This window comes from Mesoplodon mirus, assembly GCF_964341445.2.
Source record: "Mesoplodon mirus genome assembly, chromosome: 9".
Taxonomy (NCBI): domain Eukaryota; kingdom Metazoa; phylum Chordata; class Mammalia; order Artiodactyla; family Ziphiidae; genus Mesoplodon; species Mesoplodon mirus.
Window position 1 is genome coordinate 75,198,242 of NC_138985.1, and position 24,057 is coordinate 75,222,298.

The 24,057-nt window shown below is 39.0% G+C and overlaps 1 protein-coding gene across 1 annotated transcript in view; it reads right to left on the bottom strand.

Moving 5' to 3' along the window:
• The window catches only part of ELMO1 (engulfment and cell motility 1), a 596,918-nt gene extending 573,146 nt beyond the window's left edge, over positions 1-23,772 (bottom strand). Inside the window, exons 1-2 of the mRNA XM_082632561.1 lie at positions 23,575-23,772; positions 21,279-21,347 (exon numbers count right to left, since the gene is read on the bottom strand). The gene's annotated coding sequence lies outside the window, so the exon portion shown is untranslated. The remainder of the gene's footprint in view (positions 1-21,278; positions 21,348-23,574) is intronic.
• Positions 23,773-24,057: the final 285 nt, after the last annotated feature.

Below are 24,057 nucleotides of genomic sequence, written 5' to 3' on the forward strand. Positions count from 1 at the left end.
TAGATTTCTCCTGTAAGGTGCTCTCCCTGAGCCTTAGAATCTTGTCTACTGGAATGAAGTGGGGTCTACCAAGTTTTTGTAAAAAGCTACAAGAATATCTGAAGAGACATCTTTTATGTGAGACTCTATAAGGACAACAAAAGGACAAGTTGAAAATGACTGAAGTCATGTTGAATGAAAACTATACATATTTGTTTAGTTAACATGCGTACTTATATTCTACAAATGCTATAGCATGAAACCCTGGCCTTAACCTCCAATTTTTTTCTTATTAAGCACTGGGTCTAAAGATCTATCTGGGGTTTCTTCTTTAGTCATTTGAGTTATAACTTGTCAATTAACTTTATCTAGGGCCTACAGTATTAGGAGGTGAAATGCTCCCTTCTATCTAGAACTATTACTGATTACTATTACTAATAATGTATAGGGTACAGGCAAATCCTCTTATAGAACAGCAAATACTCTGGATTTGTCTGTTACCTATGGTTTCTTTCTTTTTTTAAAAAAAAGTTTACAGAGCACTTTTTTTTGTTGGTTTTTTTTGGGGGTTTTTTTGGCTGTGTTGGGTCTTCGTTTCTGTGCGAGGGCTTTCTCTAGTTACGGCAAGCGGGGGCCACTCTTTTTTTTTTTTTTTGCGATACGCGGGCCTCTCACTGTTGTGGCCTCTCCTGTTGCGGAGCACACGCTCCGGACGCGCAGGCTCAGCGGCCATGGCTCACGGGCTCAGCCGCTCTGTGGCATGTGGGATCCTCCCGGACCGGGGCACGAACCCATGTCCCCTGCATCAGCAGGCGGACTCCCAACCATTGCGCCACCAGGGAAGCCCGGGGGGCCACTCTTCATTGCGGTGCGCGGGCCTCTCACTATCGCGGCCTCTCTTGTTGCAGAGCACAGGCTCCAGACGTGCAGGCTCAGTAGTTGTGGCTCACGGGCCCAGTTGCTCCGCGGCATGTGGGATCTTCCCAGACCAGGGCTCGAACCCGTGTCCCCTGCATTGGCAGGCAGATTCTCAACCACTGTGCCACCAGGGAAGCCCCACCTATGGTTTCATTTTATTTATTTATCCCTCTATCCTTTGTGCTTCTGTAGGAGTTAGGTGTGATGAGCTTCAGGTTAAACATTTTTGGCATGAACACTTCATGGGTAATACGGGCACTTGATGCTGCATCACATCGTATATGCATTGTCAGTCTGTGCCACTCTTGGGAAGTTTGTCACCACCAGCTAGATTAGGCCAGTGAAAAAGTACATTTTCCTTTGACAACTAATAAGAAATCTGTGGGAGGATATTTTACACTGTACAAATAGCCTATTCCAGAACAATCTTTTACCCAGTGATTTTAGCATCTACTGATAATTCTCCCCAATTACAACTTAATTCCAGCTGGCTTCCTATTTACTTTAGTTTATTCCCCCAGTTCTGAATTCCAGTAACATATCTCACTTCTCTTTCACCTACAAGTCCCCTGGAATGGACGTTTATCCCTACTCTCACCTGGATTTGAACCTCCCTTTTGTTCTCTTTCAGGCTCAACTCATGTCGCTAGCCTTCCATTGTCTTTGCCCCAGTTTCTCTCCCTACAACCCAGGTAAGTACTGTCTCCTTCAAAGGCGGAAAGAATTTGGCATATATATTGTGCCATAAGGGCTTATTTCTATCTAGGCATGCTATTTACTACATTAGCACTACATGCTTTTCAGAGGGATAGAGAGGGCTTCCAGAAGGATCTTGGTGGAAAATATGACAATGTATTTTGTCATGAAAGGGTCCCAAGTAAAGCGAAGAAACTGTTCCTTGTTTGCTTTCTGCTATTAGAGGTAATTTCATGTCTTTACTAATTAGTGGAATCAAAGAATTTTCCTGTCAAAGACCACACCTGCAATCTCAACACCCTTTCCTTCTGTGTTTACTGGGCTAACTTTTCCTGCAGGACCCAAAGAAAGGCAGACACACAGCTGTGTAAAGATCACAAGCCAAGGAGGGGGAATTTGCATACTACAAACTTGATGTCAAATAGATGAAGCTCACATCCTCGTGTTACAATGTTCCCTTCAGCCTTCTGCAGTTTGAAGCTTTGATAAGTTTTTTTCCAAGTTTCCTCTGTTTTCACCTTTGGGGTTCATTATTCTTCTATACCTTGGTTCTTTGGGCCTCTATTCCTACTTTACTCTTTTTCCTATCCTCCATAAACAAATTTAATTTGCACCAGTTTCTTGATTTCTGTGAAAGTAAGGCCCTTCTGTTCTGAGCAGTAGTTTCTCTCCAGGTTGCGGGTTTAAAATGTTCTCTTAAACCATGAAAAGTTTTCTTGTGCCCCTTTGCAGTCAATCTCTCCCCTCCCTTCACCCAGCTCTAGGTAATCACTGATCTGCTCTCTGACACTATGGATTAGCTTTACCTGTTCTAGAAATTCATATAAACAGAATCATAGAGCATATACTCTTTTATGTCTTGCCTTTTTTCACTATGTGTGATGTTTATATCAGTAGTTCACTTCTTCTTACTGCTGAGTAGTATTGCATTGTACAGATATGTCATTATTTATTCATTTATTTACTCATCTGTGGTTGGCCATTTGGTTTAGTTCTAGTTTTTAGTTATTATGAATTAAACTGCTACAGAGGTTCATGTAGCTTATGTGTGAACATATATTTTCTTTTCTCTTGAGTAAATGTCCTATTTATTGATTATGGCAATGATTCCAGGGCATATCAATTTGTCAAAACTCATCAAAAACTTAAAATTAGTCATTTTGTCTTTCAGCAGGGGACTGGCTAAGCAAACTGTGGTCATCCATATCATGGAATAATACTCAGCAATGTAAAGGAATGAAATATTGATGACAACTTGGATGAATTTCCAGGGAATCATGCTAAGTAAAAATAAAATCCTACCCTAAAAGGTCACACATCACACACTGTGTGATGATTTCATTTAAGTATCATTCCTGAAATGACAAACCTATAAAAATGGAGAACAGATTAGTGGTTGCCAGGGGTCAGCGATGGTGGATGGGAAAGTGAGGGAGAAAGGAGGTGTATGGTTATGTAAGGGTTGCATGCAGGATCCTTGTGATGGAACTGCTCCTCTTTTCCACTGTATCAGTGTCAATATCCTTGTTGTGATAGTGTACTCTCTATATATTTTTAATATATCTTCTTATATAGTACTATATTTTATAAAACAATATTGTGATACTTTACTACAGTTTCACTCATCTACTAGCTTGGGTAAACAGTTCATGGAATCTTTCTGTATTATTTCTTACAACTGCATGTAAATATACAATTATCTCAAAATAAAAATCTAAAAATTTTAAAGGAGTGAATTTTTTAAAAGGTGAGTAGATTGTGCCTCATTCAAGTTGATTTTTTTTAAAGTTCTCCTTTCAGTCTGTAGAACTCAGTTGCCCCCTCCAGAGGCCAGTCAGAATTTTCCTGAAACACTGTTCCCACTTTGTTGAGGCACATGACACATGAATCAGGCCCTCTAAGCAATTTAGCTCTTCCACTTCTCTCCTTGCTCACAGGGTCTCCAAGAATCACAATCACATCTTCCAGCTTCCCCTCCTGGGTCACCACACACAACTCGGGAACAGCACACCTGAGCTCATCCTCTAGCTTGGTCTCTCCAAAGACATATATACCTGGAGAAATTTAGCTCATCTTTGATTCTATATACATTGATCTTTTTTGGATTGAGGTCCCAGAATTTGATTGAAGGTTAACTTTCATAAAGTTCCTCCATGACATCTATTTTATTTTAAGATCAAAGTCTCAATTTTTGCAATTCTTTGTCAACACTCCATATTGTTTGCCCTCAAACATGACCTTAACTCTTCTTTCATTTCAAAGGAAAAGCAGGGGATTAAATGTGAAAAGATAATTTAAAGACAGTGTAGTAATTTTACTATTAATTGCCAATTTTAAGGCTTTGGAGTTGATGTGATTCTTGTATTTAAAAATTTTTTTGTTTTGCTAAATTCTTGGATAAAATTTGGAGGAACAACATTAGGTTTTATGTTAATACAATAACATTTATTACCAAGTACAGTAATTATTCGCTTCTAAGCATGTGAATTTGTTCCCCTAATGAGTCTAGTATTTGGGACATGAACAGGGAGTAAAGGGCAAGTGAGATTCCCTATATATTTGCCTGAAGGCAAAAATCTTAAATAGCATTTTGTTTCCACAAGCAAAACATTTTAAATGAACCTAAAGAAGGTAGGCCCTCTTTTCTGGAAAATACACCATGGATTTGAAGATAAGTTCAAGGTAGGTTACATGAATAGCATAATTATGTTATCTTGAGTACTCATAACTGAGGTGAGATCTTCTTCAATTTGCATATGAACTTATAAAAATAGGAAAGTTCTGTAATATTTGGGGGAAATGATCTGTGGTTTATTCCAAAGAGATTAATTATAAAGAGAAAACAGTTTAGCATTCTAGATAGTGGGTTGTGGGTATGTTGCTTTTAAGTAAGATAAAAAATAACTTTTTCTAGATATTGATATTCCTTGTCTGAAATTTCTAATGTGAAGTAGCAAGGATTAAGTAATGGAAGGGCTTTTGTTTGTGTTCAGTTACACCACAACTAAAGGAAAGATATTTTATTATCTCTATTTTAAAGATGAAGCAGAGACTCAAAGAGGTTAAGTGACCTGCCAAATTTATACAACTGTAAAGTGACAGATGCAAATTGAAAGCAAATTTCTCAATCCAGAGCCAGGATCATTCTGCTATAGTAGAAGTCCACACCACATCTCTCTAGCAGACCTTATGGGGACTGTTGAAGACTTAAGTTTGAAGCCATCAGATGACTAACTGTATTTGGAGAAAAGTGCCTTTGCAGTCATTGATATGAAAAAGAATTGGTATATTACTATGTGTTACTAACCTACAGAACACAGAACCTGCACTAATTTAACATTAGGCACAGACTTACTGAGTGCTATTTTGCATCAGGGACTGTGTATAAACAAGCACTGGCCCTTGTCCTGTTTTACTTCATTCCTTCTAGGAAGGAAAGAGGAGAATTGAACCATTCTATTTTGTGAAGTTTACTTTAAATAAGATTTGCTTTAGAAATCACCACTGTGATAACAATCTTACAAGCATCACCAGGATAGGATGATATATGGATTAAAGTGAAGAAGGAGGCACTCTAAATGTAGAGTATTTAAGTATATTTAAGTATATTATGAAGCCATTTCAAAGTTAATAAATACAGATTTACTTCATGATACTTAATCACTTCACAGTATTTCATCTTATGAATTGTTGGAAGTTTAGTTTTTACATTTTCTTTATTATATATGGCAATTCAATGAACATCTTTGAACATACAACTCTAAAACACTTTCCCTATTATTTCTTTAATAAATTCCTAGGAGTGAAATTGTAGGGTCAAAAGATGGATGTATTATATATGTTGCTGCATTATCACCAAATTGCCCTCTGGAAATATTGTGCCAAAACAATGAACTCATAACTGAGCTTTCTGCTTCTAGTTGGTCTCTCTTTCCAATCCAAATTGCACATTCCCAGGCTAATGTTCCCAATAAGCAACTCTATTCATGTCTAAAACTTTTAGATTACCCATTATCTACAAATAATTCTAACTTCTAACACTAATGCCTTCTGCTGTCAGGCTAGGCTAGCCCATCTCTTACAGTTTCATCTCTGCTACTTTTCTATATGATTACCAGGATTTAGTCAAATATTTCACCAAATAAGCACATATTGCAAAAGAAAGGCCTATGTTCCTTTAACATCAGTCCCATAAACATTTTCAATTTATTGATCTCTTCACTCATTTTTACCTATTTTATTTCTTTCTCTCAGAAAGAAATATTGACCCTACTTCATTCCATATTTCAGTTTAAGTTTAAATATTTAAATTTAAACATAAAGGAACTTAAAGTTGTATCAGTTAAGCCCAGGAGACCACTGAGGAGGGTCTTCCAGGAGTCCAGCAGCTGACTGAAAATGTCTTTCCCTCTAATCCATCCTCCTCCCTACCACTAGATCTTGATTTCTAAGATGTAGATCTGATTATGTCACTTTTTTTAAGCCTCCAATAGTTCATCGCTACATACTAACAAGAATGTGAAGTATGAACCATACACAGCCCTTACCAGCACACTTTTCACCCTCATCTGCCAGAATAGAGGCATACATGTGTCTGGAAACTCCACACCCACCTGAACCCTCTTCCTCCCAAAGTGATGCTTTAATGCATCTCTGCCTCTGCTTCCTGTCCATCCTGTGGACAGGAAGCAGAGACACAATTGAAAGGCAAACTGTTAGTGAGGGAGATATTTTGAAACATTTGTTAATAGGTATGATATTGATATACAATTAACTCAAATACATCATTAAAACACTAAAACTCCAAAAAACAAATGAGCAAGGATATTAACAGATAATTTATAAAAGGAGAAATGCAGGTGGCTTATGGAACATTAATGGAATTTAAAATCTCAAAGAATTCAAATAATATGACTAATTGTTTTCCTCATCAAACTAACAAATGTATATATATATATATATTTTTTTTATTTTTTATTTTTTTTTTTGCGGTAGGCGGGCCTCTCACTGCTGTGGCCTCTCCCCCTGCGGAGCACAGGCTCCGGACGCGCAGGCCCAGCGGCCATGGCTCACGGGCCCAGCCGCTCCGCGGCATGTGGGATCCTCCCAGACCGGGGCACGAACCCGTGTCCCCTGCATCGGCAGGCGGACTCTCAACCACTGCGCCACCAGGGAAGCCCCAAATGTATATTTTTTAAAGTTAGGATTTTAGTGGTCCAAAGTTTAATGAGACAGACACACCTATGCATTCCTTGAAGAGGTAGAAATTGCTGCAGTCTTTCTGGAAAGTGATCTGACAAGAGTCTTAAAAACGTTCATATCTTTTGACCCTGAAGTTTCACTCACTCCTGGTGATGTATACTTAAGGAAATAATAAGGGATAGAGACAAACATGAGGGCTTCCCTGGTGGTGCAGTGGTTAAGCATCTGCCTGCCAATGCAGGGGACACGGGTTCGAGCCCTGGTCTGGGAAGATCCCACATGCCGCGGAGCAACTAAGCCCGTGCGCCACAACTACTGAGCCTGTGCTCTAGAGCCTGCGAGCCACAACTACTGAGCCCGTGTGCCACAACTACTGAAGCCCATGTGCCTAGAGCCCATGCTCTGCAACAAGAGAAGCCACCGCAATGAGAAGCCCATGCACTGCAACAAAGACCCAATGCAGCCAAAAATAAAAATCAATAAATTTATAAAAAAAAGAAAAAACAAACATGATTGGCACAAATGTGTTCATTCCAGCTTAGCTTATAGCTACAACAATCAAAAGTTGCATGAAACTCAAATGGTCAACAATAGGGCAATACTTTAATAAGTTACAGTTCATCCATCCATATAATGGAGTATAAATAATCATTAAAATGGCCTGTATATATGAAGAATTTTTAATGATGTTGGAAATTATATCATGTGGTATGAAACACTACATATCATTGAATGAAAAAGAGATAGATGTTTGTATGTACATTATATTTCAACTGTATAAATGCATATCCAAAAATATCAATGCTCTCTAAGGATGAATTGTGTGTGTTTGTTTTACTTCTTTTGTTTGTAATTTAAACACCGGGCACATATTTCCTTAAAAATTGCAAAAAAAAAAAATTTTAAACTATGCCTTGTATTCATTCATCCTAATGTCACTCTTATGTCTATCACTCCTATGGCACTCAACAAATAAGCCAAAGAACTCATCTCTCCATAAAGATCATAAATTCCCCAAGAGCTTGAGCCTCTTCTTTTGCAATGCTGAGTGCTTAGAAAAACTCAAAACCATTTGTGAGATGACTAACTGCATGTATGATTGAATGACTGTCTGCCTTAAACATCTCCTAGAGTTGAGTTGTGTCACTTTGCTCTCTTAATGCATAGAGCATTGATTTGAAGAGTCATATGGGTTCTGTTTTAAGGGGGTATCCATCCTGTGTATGCTCATACTTCCTGTGTATCATTTCTTGATGTTTATGCATTTGGTGATCTCTTTAGGTAATGCATGTGACTCAACTTTTCTACCTGGATGTTGCCTTAACTACTGATGGAAGTTTGTCAAATGTTCAGGGAACCTACTTTCTTTTTAAACATGCCTAGAAGCTACTGCTATAAGCACATTTTCATAAATCCAGTAAATAAAGCATGTACTACTACTTTTACTCAGACACTTCTCTTATGAATATCTGGGGCATATTGTCAGAGACTTATTTAGAATATTGTCATCAGTATTCCAAATTTAGTAGGAAGTTCACAGCGTTTCCTAAATCCCTTTCCTTCTAGCACTAAAAAAAAGGGAAGGAATCATACCTAAGGCCTCCATTCATTTATTCTCAGCTACCCGTAGAATTATTTAAATTATTGCTAAGGATTATTCAACAAAGCCATTCATCTTGTTACCAAAATTATTAGTGAATTGAGAAAGACCATTTTTCTTTAAATGAGGATGGCTAAGATTCCAGTGTTTATCCTAAGCCATTAATAACTTCTTTCTTATCTCCACCTCTTGTTTTGCAAAGGTTGGGAATGCAGACATTGGAGTTAGAACTTGGGTCTTCATTCTGCCTCTACCACTCACTAGCTCTGTGGTCTGGTGTAATCTCTTAACTCTCTTGGATTCCTCATCTATGAAATGGAATAGTCAGAGTATCTGTCTCATAGGGTTGTTAGGAGTATTGAATAAATTAATATTTTAGTTGGAAAATTATAATTCCCTTTAAGATGTCAGCTATTGTTAATTTAGCTGTGTAGGATAGTACAGAAATGAACGAAAAAACACTGTAACCAAGCAAGGGCTCATGTGCCCACGGCACAGAAAGCCAAACTCTGATGGCAAGTGTTTGCAGCAAAATCAGGATTTATTGCAGGGCGCCAAGCAAGAGAGTGGGAGACAAGCCTCAGACCCACACCAACTTGGTCTTTGAGTTAGGGATTTTTTAAAGGGGAAGAAAAACGAGGCTGGGGGTAGTCATCCTCTTGTGACATTTCTTAGGTGTAGTTTTGGGAGTCAAGATGCCTACAGTTTAGGGGTCTCTGGTCTGGTGGTCCATGACCAGGGGCATGGTGGGGTGGGTCTGTTAGCTCATCTTGCCCAGGAGAAGCAACCCGAGTCTCAGTACATTAACAGTGTTATCGACACCAGCAGTGTTATTCATCTTACTCTGGATGTTTAGCATTCAGTTAGCACAGGATTGAGGTCAGAGGGGATAAGAAAAGGAATAAAATTTTTGATAAAGAAGTTAACCATAAACTTGTCAGGGGAACTCAGTCTTAGGGGAACTTGGTTTCAATACGTGATTAAAAGAAAACTTCTCCCAACCACACCGTTTCTTGTAAATATTGCTGTTTGGTCAGTTGATTCTTGCTATATTTTGAGCAGTAGTGAAGAAGAGGTATTACAGTGTGTTCAAAACCTTATGTCCTGTATGTATTATGGAGATAGGTAGAAAGTGACTTCTCTGCTCCCCTTCACAGCAAAATTTGTCTCGAAGGCCAACTCCCTCACTGTCTCTCCTTTCTCATTTCCACCCTCTCTACAATCCATGCCAACCTGACTTCTGTTCCCGCCACCCCATCAAAACTGTTTTTGACAAAGTGGCCAACCACCTGGGATTTATCAACACAGAAGGACATCTTCTATCCTCCTTCACTCACTCTGCCAGCATCATTCCACACAACAGGCTGTTTCCTCCTTCTAAAATACTCTCCTTTTGTTTCCCTTCAAGTCACACTCCCCCAACATTACTGGCTTCTCTTTCTTGGACTCCTTTGCTAGTTTTCCCTCTTCCATCTGACCTCTGAATGATTGGTTGCCTCAGGACTTGACCTGGGTCCTATTCCATTTCTTCCAAACTAATCTTTTCCTATCCCATAGCCTGAAATACCATTAGATGCGACTATCTCCTAAATTAAATCTCTGAGCCAGACATTTCTCATGAAGTGTGAATTCATAAATCTGCCTACCTACTTGATTGTTCCACTTTCAAACACATTGTGTCTAAAACCTACCCCCAGCCCTGGAAACACACTCCACACCCCACCTTCTTCCCAACCTTGGTAAACAGCACCACTATCCACCCAAAATGTATCTTGTAACAATCCACTTTCACAGTGATCTTTTAAAAATAGAAATGAGGTAATGTCACTTCCCATTTAAAACTCTTGAGTGGGAACTCATGGCCAATGGAATTAAAACAAAATTCCCTGCTGGCTGCAGGGCCAGCGTTATCGGGGTCCCCCTGCCTGACTTCAACTCATACCACTCTTCTCCACTGGGGGTGATTCTCACCCTCTGCTCCAGGCACACTGGCCTTTTCCTTGAACAGAGCAAGCTTGTGCCCTCCTCAGGGGCTTTGTACATGCTCTTCTGTCTGCCTGGAAGGCGCTTACCTGGTTCTCCGCATGGTGAGCTCCTTCTTATATTTCAGACCTTTGCCTTAGATTCCCCTCAAGTAGGTCTGCCTTGATCACCTATCAGAATAGACCCTTCCTATCAAAACAGACACTGCAAGTATTCATTCTATTTTGGTCACAGCTCTATCAAAACTAATCTTTATTTTATTAGACAAGCTTGGGAGCTACTTGAGGAGAGTACCTTGTCACTGTTACTTGCCTGTTCAATGCTGTACCCTGGGGGTCTGGTAGAGGACTTTGCACATGGTCTGCTCGCAGTAAATTGGTTTATTGAATATTTGTATGTCATAGTGTTCTAAGAAGGGGGCTGGGTGTGAAGGAGACAGGCGCTGCCATGCTGGAGAAGCATTAGCATAATGACCATACAGTGTGCAATGAAAACTCATAGGGAAAGAAGCTTCATCGAAGAGGTGACATCTGAATTCAGACGAGTATAAATATGAGGGGAAAGGAAGGGAAAGGAGGCTTGGGCCAAGTGAACAGCATGAGCGAAGGCCTGGAGCTGTGAAAAAGCATGTCATGTTTAAATTATTAGCTCAAACAAGTTTTCTGAAGAAAGTGAAATTAATGCAGCTATATAGAAATTGGGGGAAGAAAAGTCAGGACCTAAATAAAGTCAGATGATGGAAAAAGTTTTAAATGTAAGCAAAACAAATGCAATTTTACAACTATGGTACATTTAAGCTACTGGTAATTAAAAGCATATATAGTAACCACCTGGGTTTTGCAGGTGTGAGTAAACTTTAAAAAAAATTGGAGGGAGGAATAGTTTGAAATTGCCCAAGATGCAACTAAAGAAAGCAGAAGCTGTGAGTTCAGTGCCTTTCGTCCAATAATGGGAATGAACATGGTGATGGCACAAACCATGTGGCAGAATAATTTCATTTATATCATTTCATTTCACTTCAATGGAACAATCATATATTCAGGTTCTGGGATAGGTAGTGGGAATCGGAAAAAAAAAAAATCTTGGGCCTCCAAGAGACCATAGTCTAATCAAAGACAAAGGCACATGAAGAACTGCTAATCTAGAATTTAAAGAAAAGAAGAACCTTCTATATAACCCAGTAGATGTTCAAAATAGTTATCTAAAGCAATTCAGATTATTTTTTTCCAAAAATCCAACTGAAGTTTGCACTAAGACCATTTTCTCATAGGCTTTTAAATTGAGTCTGCCCATGAGGACCGTTCTGATGGTGAATTGCACAGAATAAACAAATGCTGGTCATGGAAACTGGTTGGAAAATGCCAATGAATTTCTTTTCATTTATGTATGAGAGACGTCTCTTTTTTAAGAATAAAACATTTTATATTTAAAGTTAATATAAAATTAAGTATATTTATTATATAAATATATAAAATTTGTATTATTAATTTAATCAATAATTATTAATTAATGCTAATTAATTAATTATTAATATTTATTTAAATTAATAGTTTAATTATTATTTAAATTATTTATATTTATTTATATAATAAATATATATTTATTTATCCATCCTCTATATTTATTTTAGAAAACACTAAAAATTGAAATGAAAATAAATACATGCCTATTACAAATAGATTTTAATAGACTTTTTTTTTACACAGCTATTGTGTCTGTTTTTAATGCATGTATAAAAATTGTTTGTTTGTTTGTTTGTTTTGCGGTACACAGGCCTCTCACTGTTGTGGCCTCTCCCGTTGCAGAGCACAGGCTCTGGACACGCAGGCTCAGCGGCCATGGCTCACGGGCCTAGCTGCTCCGCGGCATGTGGGATCTTCCCAGACCGGGGCACGAACCTGTGTCCCCTGCATCGGCAGGCGGACTCTCAACCACTGCGCCACCAGGGAAGCCCAAAAAATTACTACATTTAAATATATTTTCAAGTTTACTTATCCCCCAGTAAATGTAAAGACATACCAGTATTGTGAGGGATACCAATGTATTTTCTTTTCCTTTTTTTCTTTTTAACATCTTTATCAGAGTATAATTGCTTTACAATGTTGTTAGTTTCTGCTGTATAACAAAGTGAATCAGCTATATGTACACATATATCCCCATATCCCCTCCCTCTTGGGTCTCCCTCCCACCCTCCCTATCCCACCCCTCTAGGTGGTCACAAAGCACCGAGCTGATCTCCCTGTGCTATGCAGCTGCTTCCCACTAGCTATCTATTTTACATTTGGTAGTATATATATGTCAATGCCACTCTCTCACTTCGTCCCAGCTTACCCTTCCCCCTCCCTATGTCCTCAAGTCCATTCTCTATGTCTGTGTCTTTATTCCTGTCCTGCCCCTAGGTTCATCAGAACCATTTTTTTTTTTTAGATTCCATATATATGTGTTAGCATATGGTATTTGTTTTTCTCTTTCTGACTTACTTCACTCTGTATGACAGACTCTAGGTCCATCCACCTCACTACAAATAACTCAATTTCATTTCTTTTTATGGCTGAGTAATATTCCATTGTATATATGTGCCACATCTTCTTTATTCATTCATCTGTCGATGGACACTTAGGTTGCTTCCATGTCCTGACTATTGTAAAAAGTGTGGCAATGAACATTGTGGTACATGACTCTTTTTGAATTGTGGTTTTCTCAGGGTATATGCCCAGTAGTGGGATTGCTGGGTCATATGGTCATTCTAATTTTAGTTTTTTAAAGGAACCTCCATACTGTTCTCCATAGTGGCTGTATCAATTTAGATTCCCACCAACAGTGCAAGAGGGTTCCCTTTTCTCCACACCCTCTCCAGCATTTATTGTTTGTAGATTTTTTGATGATGGCCATTCTGACCGGTGACAGGTAATACATCATTGTAGTTTTGATTTGCATTTCTCTAATGATTAGTGATGTTGAGCATCCTTTCATGTGTTTGTTGGCAATCTGTATATCTTCTTTGGAGAAATGTCTATTTAGGTCTTCCGCCCATTTTTGGATTGGGTTGTTTGTTTTTTTGATGTTGAGCTGCATGAGCTGCTTGTATATTTTGGAGATTAATCCTTTGTCAGTTGCTTCATTCGCAAATATTTTCTCCCATTCTGAGGGTTGTCTTTTGGTCTTGTTTATGGTTTCCTTTTCTGTGCAAAAGCTTTTAAGTTTCATTAGATCCCATTTGTTTATTTTTGTTTTTATTTCCATTTCGCTAGGAGGTGGGTCAAAAAGGATCTTGCTGTGATTTATGTCATAGAGTGTTCTGCCTATGTTTTCCAATGAGAGTTTTATAGTGTCTGGCCTTACATTCAGGTCTTTAATCCATTTTGAGTTTTTTAATAGGCCAGGATCACATTGTGATATGTTTGCATTTATCTTCCCTGATTTGCAGGTCATGTATTGTGCATTTCATGTTGCTGTTGGTTGTCTTTAAGGTTTTTTTTTTTAAAAAATAACATTAAAAACTGTAATCTTCTTATATCAAATCAAGAATGGATAGCAATCTTCTGAGTCCTCATATGATATGTGGGATTTAAAACATTTTTCCTACCTTAATTGCCCTAATTCTTGGGTTTTATAACACAATTTTAAGTTTTTGACTTAAATTTTATGAATTAAATTATTCTTTTGTCATATATACCTTCTTTTTCAAAAAGTTTTCTTAGACTTGTCTTTGATATTGTAAGTAAATTCTCAACAGTTACTTGCACTAAGTGGTTCCTGTCATTATCAGCTGACTTTTCACACCATAAAATCTAGCCACAGATTAGTGTCACAGAGGCTAACCTGATTTTTATCCTTTACACATAACCCACTTTTTGGCTTAGAAGCTTATATATATTTTTTCCTTTCTTGTAGTTCTTGTATGTCAAGTATTTTGTCAAGATGTACTAAATTTTCTAGGAATGTGATGAAGCCTACCAAGTCAAATTCCCCAGTTTTTTTTGGTCTGGGGAAGTCTGATTTCTTGCTCTTGTTCTGTCATTGTGTTTCCTTCCTCAGGTCCACCACACAATTTCTCAGCTGACTCTCTGTTCTCTGTCCTAGACATTTATCATCCTCTTTCTTATCATTTTTTATTTCTTTATTTTCTTTCTGTTTTCCTGAAGAGTTTCTAAATCTTGCCTCCTCTACACTGATTTGATTTTCTGACAGTTTCAGTTTTTTCCCAGTAATTGTTGTGGTTTGGGGTTCTGCTATTATTACATTTTTAGTTTTCTTGAATACCTTCCTTATCTCACCCAGTCCCCTTTTCATCTCAGACTCTTCTATTCCTATTTCTTTCCTGCTTCATTTCCACAAAAGTTATATCTTTCATCCTGTTAAGGTTGACAGTTTTTAACAATTTCCTTTGGTTTCTGAAATAAAGCCATTTCGGAGGCTTATTTTTCCTCTATAGTTTTTAGCATCAGGTCTGACATCCTTTATTCATTGTTAATACATTTTTTCCATGGGCATATTTTGCTTCTGTTTTTGCTTTGCTTGTCTATCCATCCCAGAGAACGATAAATCTATATACCCCCTCTTGGGTTCCAGCAACCAGGGTGTAAACAGTGCAAGAAGAAAGCAAGCTCTTCTTACCATTTGGTAAACTGGTATTCATTGAATGAGCCACTGATTATATTTTTCAATTCAATTCCAACAGCCTTAGTGCTAGAGAGAATTCTTTCCAAACTCCAGTAATATGCTGGTAGGAAATCTTAATTTTTAGTGTGGTTGAACATTCCCCCTTCTTTTGACATCTTCATCTGTATTTTATTTTTGGAAGTTAAGAGCCACTTGGGGCCAATAACCTGATGTCATTTTTTTTTTCACTCCAGCAAAGTAATTTCCTGCAGACCCGTTTCTCCAAGGCTCTGAACTTCTATTGACTGATAAGAGCTTCTACTATTGATGTACTAGGCTGGATTTTCACCTTGCAATGGAGAGAAAATCTCCCTGTTCTCATCAACAGTTCCTAAACCATCCTTTTCCTTCATATTGTGACAAGTTAACCTCAAGAATGAAATATAAAGCATCCTTCTCCTGAAGCATTTTTTTAGTATTCAGAGAGGGAAAATCCCCAGGGTAAGGATGAGGATGGTTCCCAAGAAATACAAGCAGTTTATTCACGTTCACTGTGGGACCCTTTTTGGTTTTGAATTTATAAGGAGCCTGACCTTCCAAAAACTGGAGTTCCGTGCTATGATGGAAGTCACCAAGTGAAATGCTTTACTAGTCTAGTAAACTCAATCTATGCAAGTGCCTCTTGTATGAACCATGTCTTTTATTTTCTGTGTTCTGATGCTTTCATTTCTAGGGCCTTGCTGAGCTTGGAGGGACTACCCCTCCCGGGGCTAGCTGATTCCTAGAGATAGTGAACAACTGGACAGTGAGCACGCCTTTCAAATGCAAAGCAACCAATCCAGAGCCCTTATCCCCAGTCACTGCCTTTATCCAGCTTTCACATTCTGGGCCACTGTACACTTGCCCTAATCTCCACAGGGTCAGGAACTAGAAAACTGACAGACTAGGGACAGACTCTGTGCCCCAGAGCCCATTGAAATGGTCCAAATTAGCCAATCCTAAGTCCGTGTACCATGCCAGACCCATTCCTTCCTTCAGAAATCATAATGAAGGCTCTTGCTCACAATTTTCCCCTCTCCCTCTGCCTCCTGACCAGCCCTGGTGCTTCCCTACATAGCCCTCCATGATGTAGTATGCCCCTCTTCTTGGCATCTGTGAGTATAACAAACTATCTTTTCAGTGGCAGTTGTCTTCTGATCTGGAGGCCTTACCATACTTAAAGCATAATAAAACCTATATTTGAAAGCACCTTTAAATGACAGAATTAAAACTATTTTAGCCTCCTACTTTATGTTTATTCCTCAAAGCTGAGGAAGTCAAGGAATAATTTAGAGATAAGAGTCATAGGAGTTGGGACAGGGAGAAAAGAGAAAGAAAGAAGGCCCCAGAGCTACCTTTAACGCCATGTGGACTTCAATCTCCAGTCAGTACTCATGACATTGGTGCCCTTTCCTAAAATAAGTAGGTTCTAGAATCAACACCAGGAGGTTAGTGAGTTTTCCCCACCTTGTCTGGATAGTGGGAGGCAGGTGGTGTAAGTGTGCAGAGGGCGGTGCCTACACTGGCGGGCGGAGAGGTGTGTGCAAAGCACACTGTCGTGAGGAGCTGGTCTCCCTAGTGCCTTCCGCTCACCATGTTTTCCCCACACTTCGTTCAGTTCACCTCTCTTTAGTCTCTAACCTTTCTATTCTGACTTTAAACACAGTATTTCTTTTGTTCCCACTGAATTCTATATTTTTTACAAATTGAATTCTCCCAAGTGCTTCAATTAATACATGGCTTTAAGAAGTAATTATTCTGTTTTTGCTGTCAGCAGCACTGACAGGGAACCCAGCTCTGCTCTGGCAAATGAGCAGACTTGCTAGCACTGGCTGCCGGTGGGCAGGGAGAGGATGTGGGGCTGATTCCTTGAAGGTCACAAATAAACAAAGTTCCTTTTTATTTTAATTCCTTTGCTGTTAAATGGACTATTCTTTCTTTCATCAAGCTCCTGCTTTTATTCCTCTAAGTTGTTGGTGAATTTCATGATTAAATTCTTTATGAAATAACGTATCCATCAATTATTAAAGAATTCCATGCCTAAATTCTCTTCAAAAACTAAAGTGCAAGTGTGAGTAGAAGCCAATTGAGGTCCTATTGATTATTTTTTAAAACTAATTACATACAAACATTTAAACAGTGAATATTAATTGAGTGTTTACTCTATGGCCAGGCACTGTTCTAGGTACTGGGTGCACATCAGTGAACAAAATAGAATTCTTTCTATCATCATTCAAATTTAAGATAATTTCACCATAGTATTGGCGCATAGAAGCAATATTGCCAAAAATATAGAGACAAAAATCTAAATATCCAATTTTTTTCTACCTAGGTTGCTCTGAAAAGATTGACGTATTCTAATGCTTTGACCTCCCGGATGGAGTAAGGCAAAAGAGCACTTGTCCAAGTTATGGCTGGGAGAGACTCAGATCCCTGAGTCAGGGTGGAAGGCATAAATTTTTTCATTGGTTCTGCCAAAGCTGGTTTCTTCCCTACAAATATTGAACGCCACTAATGAGTTAGTGCAGTTGTCATACATACTCTGGTAGTGGGTGGGTTGTCTGTCTGAGGGTTCATTGTTCTGAGTCCCCATGGGTATTTTAGTGGGAAGCTGGGTGAGGCCAAGTCAGAAACTGCTAGTTAGATTCCACATGAAACCAGCAATGGCTGGTTTTGGAAGTTAGATTTTCAAAAGCTTGTTTATTCTGCAAACAGCAGACAGTCCATTAATATTAGAAACCCCATAGTCTAAAGCTACGTGATGAAAATCTAGCTTTATCTCTGACCTAAGACGATCATTTTTTAAGAGCCAGAAAATCTTCTTGGTATGTATTTGTGTTGGAAGGATTAGGGAGCATCATGTTTCCTCAAGGAAACATCAAGGTGTTATTGCATTTTTTTTATTAGTAGCTGGTCAAAAGTGACTGGAAAGATAGGCTGTCTCTCATGGTTGGAAGTGTTAGTATTGTCTAGCCAAAAAAACTAAGTCAAGGATGAGGGAAGGGCAGGAACTCCTGACCTGAAGCATGGCAGATACTTGCATTGTGCCAGGCACAGAGTTGATGCTTTTTGAATGAATAAATGTTGACTTGTTCTTGAGAGTAAGCAAAATGCCTCCAGGACCCTCCCAGAAATATTTTGGGTGAGGGTCCTTCGTAGGAAGCAGGTCTTGTGTGAGCTGGTGAGGTTTCCTCTGTGAGTGATATCAGGACCTGAATGCGATCTATTTTTTGCCAAAAACCTTGTGAGGATGCTTCTGTGAATTAATATGGTCTAGATCCCTAGGTTTCAATACTTGTTTTAGCCAAAAATCTGCTAAATCTCTTCTTTAAGAGGAAACTCTGTATTTAGAACAGGTAGAAGCAGAGATTCTCTGGGGGATGCCCTGAAGCATATCCTCCTGGGCTCTCTCCCCACAGTAGCCTCCACAGGGCACAGTTTGAAAACACTGGCCTAGAGATCCATTCTGGGCTAGAGTCCATGGACAGGTTGAAGTATATTTAATCTTTGCCCTTACTATCCCTGATTCAGGAGTTAAGATTTGCTCATTTGATCTCATTCTCGAGATTCACTGGTTTCCTAATCAAATTCTGGGAGATTACTCAACAAAAATACTATCAGGTTTAGGCTCCGGAGGTTGAACACTGTGACAAATGCCACCTGGTAGTCAGCCATTTGACACCAACTTCGCTTTGAGGCTTCCAATTTTCAAGACAAATGTATGGAGGATCAAAGTTCTGCTCGAGGAAGAAACTCTCACTTATGTAAGAGCCCAACGTTGAAATTCACATCATGGTGCGTGAGCTTTAGGGAATGGATTAGAGGTTGGGATGGGGTTTTATGTGAGCATTTTCTTTTCATTTTCTATCATTTAATTCACTAACAATTTCATTGATACAGTTTTATTTGATAGTTTGAGCTTCTAACAGAGTCCAAGATCATGCTGATTGCTTCATTTTTCCTTTTTTTCTCTTTCTTCTTTTTTTTTCTTTTGCAAAGTGTTATTGAAATAATAATTCACATACATTACCCATTTAAAGTACGCAATTCAGTAGTTTTTGGTATATTTACAGAGTTGTGCAACCACCATAATAGTCAATTTTAGAACATTTTTTATCACTTCAAAAGGGAACCCCGTATCTTTTTAGCTGTCACCATTATATTCTCCACAGACCTAAGCAAACACTACTCAACTCTCTATCTCTAGGAATTTGCCTATGTAGACATTTTATATAAATGGAATCATATGACATGTGGTCTTTTGTGACTGGCTGCTTTTACTTAGCACAATGTTTTCAAGGTTTATCCACGATATAGCATGAAACCAGTACTTAATTCCTTTTTATGGTTGATTAATATCCCATTGTATGGATAACCACATTTTGTTTGTCCATTCATCAGTTGATGAATATTTGGGTTGTTTCTACATTTTGGCTATTATCAATAATGCTACTATTAATATTTGTGTGCAAATTATTGTGTGGACATGTGTTTTCATTTATCTTGAGTATATATCTGGAGTGGAATTACTGAGTCAAATGTCAATTCTATGTTTAACTGTCTGGGGAACTGCTAAACTGTTTTCCAAAGTAGCTGTACCATTTTACATTCCCACTAGCAGTGTATGAGGGTTGCATTTTCTCCACATCCTCACCCACACTTATTATTACCTGACTTTTGAGTTACAGGTATATCTCATTTTATTGTGCTTTACAGATAGTGCATTTTTAAATATTGAAAGTTTGTGGCAACCTGAGCTGTCAGATGATTAGCAATGAAGTATTTTTAAATTAAGGTATGTACATTGTTTTTTAGACATAATTCTATTGCACACTTAATAGACTACAGTGTAGTGTAAACATAACTTTTACATGTACTGGGAAATCAAAAAAATTGTGTGACTCCCTTTATTGAGCTAATCACTTTATCTCAGTGGTCTGGAATCAAACCTGCAATATCTCCAAGGTATGCCTTTATTGCCATTCTAGTGAATGTGAAGTGGTATCTCATTGTGGTTTTGATTTGCATTTCCCTAATGACTAGTGATCTTTTCACTTGCGTACTGGCCATTTGTTTATCTTTCCTGGAGAAATGTCTATTCAGATGCTTTGCCAATTTTTAAAGAAGATGTTGGGGGTAGGAGTTTATTAATTAATTTATTTATTTTTGCTGTGTTGGGTCTTCATTTCTGTGCGAGGGCTTTCTCTAGTTGTGGCAAGCGGGGGCCACTCTTCATTGCGGTGCGTGGGCCTCTCACTATCGCGGCCTCTCTTGTTGCGGAGCACAGGCTCCAGACACACAGGCTCAGTAGTTGTGGCTCACGGGCCTAGTTGCTCCATGGCATGTGGGATCCTCCCAGACCAGGGCTCGAACCCGTGTCCTCTGCATTAGCAGGAAGATTCTCAACCACTGCACCACGAGGGAAGCCCCAGATGCTTTGCCAATTTTTAATTGGGTTACTTGTTATTACTGAGTTATAAGGGTTCTTTATATATTCTAGATGCAAGGCTCTTATCAGATACATGATTTGCAAATATTTCCTCCCATTCTGTGGGTTGTCTTTTCACTTTCTTGATAGTGTCTTTTGAAAGTACCTAATTAATTTCAAAGAAGTCCAACATATCTATTTTTTCTTCTTACCTTGCTTATGTTTTGGGGTCATATCTAAGAATCCATTGTCCAACCCAAGGTCACAAAGATTTACCCTTATGTTTTCTTGTGTGAGTTTTATAGTTTTGGCTCTTACATTTAATCCTTTGATCCATTTGGAGTTAATTTTTGTATATGGTTCTTGTTTTGTTATTTCTTTCTTCTTTCACTTTTAGGTCTTCAGAGATGCAAAATTCTAATTTGTTTAAGGCAAATTGGCTGAGTAATATGTGGAAATATTAATAAACTGGTTATTAGTGTGCTGAAGGGGGAAATTTAGGCAATGGGGTTAGTTGGTTTTGAATTTGTATGATATATTATGTGATCTACACATCTAAAGCTTCCTGGATAAAATTGTGGTCAAATGATATTCAGAATTTCTTATTAATATTCATACCCTATTTCCATTCTTGCTATACAAGCCATTTCGAACCATGCTGCTTACATAACCCAGCTTTTGTTTCTCATTAAAAAAAAAATCTTTTCTCCATAGGCATACTGTTTCACACACACACACACACACACACACACACACTGCTACCTCTTCCCAATATGCTCATGTGTTTGCTGGCACAGATGTCCCTGCAATTCCCCTCTTCTTGTCACTCACCTTTCAAGCTATATACACATCTGAGGTTTCTCCGTTATTTTTACAGTCACGGTTCAGCATGGGGGCAATCTGGATGATAAGAAAAAAAATCACAATGGAAAGGAAGGGCAAGATAACACACTAGAGTATTTAGTCATTCCTTTGTGTTTTAGTTTAGAAATGTAGGATTTAGCCACGGAGTAAGCATAATGCGTAATTATCACATTGGGATGCTAAACACAGACGCTGCATTCACTCTGTGCATAGAGTAAAATCTGGTTCATGGAAAAATGCAAAACCTGCATTTTTCCAACAAAATAAATGAGTGGGGGTGGAAGGAGACTGGCATTCTGATGATTTTTTCAGAATACTAATGCCTACCAGAGACGGTGGCAGGGTTGGCAGGTCTCGACTGCATTATGCTGACAGAAAAGTGAGGGTATCCCCTCCCTCTTTAGATGTCTCTTTTTTTTTTTTTTTAGAAGATGTTGGGGGTAGGAGTTTATTAATTTATTAATTTATTTTTGCTGTGTTGGGTCTTCGTTTCTGTGCGACAGCTTTCTCTAGTTGTGGCAAGCGGGGGCCACTCTTCATCGCGGTGCACGGGCCTCTCACTATTGCGGCCTCTCTTGTTGCGGAGCACAGGCTCCTGACGCACAGGCTCAGTAGTTGTGGCTCACGGGCCTAGTTGCTCCGTGGCATGTGGGATCCTCCCAGCCCAGGGCTTGAACCCGTGTCCCCTGCATTAGCAGGCAGATTCTCAACCACTGCGCCACCAGGGAAGCCCTAGATGTCTCTTATGGCAGCAGCCCAACAGGTACTTTTGACCAACCAACAAGTAATTCTTTTGTATCTCTATGGAGGAAAACATTGTCCAAGTGCTCAGCAAGAACCCAGCCAGGAAAACTAAAGCAATACCCATGAAGTAATTGGAGGACAATTCAGCATCAGATTTTGTGATCCTGAATATGAGGGCTGAAGGAGTATAGAAGAGGGAGGTCAGTGAGCCTTAGAGGTGGGAGTAGTGGGGTGTCGAGAAACTTTCATGGAGAATGTGGATTGGGATTGGGTTATGAAAAATGAAAACAATTTTTAAAAGTAACAGGGAAAAAAGAGAGGGTACGCCACATGCAAGAAAAGGACAGAAACTCAGCCTTACAATGGACCAGGCACTGGGCAGAGCCTTGTTATGATCTCACTTGGAATGCTGAACAATTCTGAAAGTGGGTGTAATTTCCTCTTCGAGTTTAATGACTTGATCCTGGTCACATAGCTTCTAAGCAGTAACATAGTGTTTGAATCAAGAGTCCTGAGTCTTCCCCAGCAACACCCCCTGTAGCTGCTGTCCTACAACCACAGAGACTGGAGTTATGATCAATGGTCTCTGGATCAACTCTAATTCCTCCCTACCGTTCTCTCTATGACCTACCAGACAACAAAAAGATTGATAATCACTGTTTCAGGTCATGAGTTCCCAATTTGCTGATCCTTAGAATTATCTTAGTAGTTAAAAAGAAAAAAAAAACAGTGACCTGTTTCTAAACCCCACTCCAGACCTAATGAAACCAACTATCCAGAGATAAGACGCTTGAGTCTTTTCCAGTTGTACTCCATCACCTCATAAGTACCTTGGATAAAGTGGGCATCAATAAATGGCTATCAAATGAATGAATAATTAATGCCTAGTTAAATCATTGTTTTATCTACTAATTTGATGATTTTGAGTTCCTTGTTGCCTTGGTTTATTTCTTCTGTGTTACACCATGGTCATTCTTTTGCGGAAACATCTGTTTCTGAGTGATGAAAATGAGGACTTACAGGGTTTTTCCAGTCTGGAGTCCATTGTGAACCCAAAGTACATTTTTTAAAATTGAAATACAGTTGACATACAGTATCATATTAGTTTCAGGCATACGTCATAGTGATTCGATATTTATATACATTTCGACATGGTTATCACAATAAGTCTAGCTACCATCTGTCCCAAAGTACATTTGACCAGGACTTAGAGAAAGGCAGATGCATATCTCTAGAACTGAGTGAAAACACACTCCAATTTTCCTCTCCTTGTTACCCTGGCTGTCTTTTCATCCTAATCTAAAAAACCACTGTGTTAAGACCAGCCTTGACTGTTTCTCTTTTCCCAGAGTTAAACATCAGGGTTTGTTTGTTTTTTTAACCCTCTTTACAATTGTTGTGCTATGGAATAGAAGGATGATTGATGGACCCTTGCTGATTTTCCTAAACTGGCCCAAATCACCTCTGGTAGTTGAGTTTCATCAAGGGGAGGAAGATGGAGACAGGCAAGTAAACTTACTTGGTCTTTATTAATTCCATTTGTAATCTGATTTCTGTCGAGTTCTAGATGTTTTGGGTTGGATTGTGTTCATCAGGATGATTAAAACATTGCTTGAGGGCTTCCCTGGTGGCGCAGTGGTTGAGAGTCCGCCTGCCGATGCAGGGGACACGGGTTCATGCCCTGGTTCGGGAAGATCCCACATGCCGCGGAGCGGCTGGGCCCATGAGCCATGGCCGCTGAGCCTGCACATCTGGAGCCTGTGCTCTGCAACGGGAGAGGCCACAACAGTGAGAGGCCCGCATACTGCAAAAAAAACAAAACAAAACAAACAAAAAAACATTGCTTGATTTGGTTCCAAGTTGAAGTGCTTGATAAAGTGGTCCTGTGATTTTCCCATTGCTCTCTTCCATCCACTTCAGCATGCTGCCAAGGCTTTTGCACTGTATCATCACATTCTCATATAGACAAGTGATTGGAGACATGTGACACCATGATTAGAAA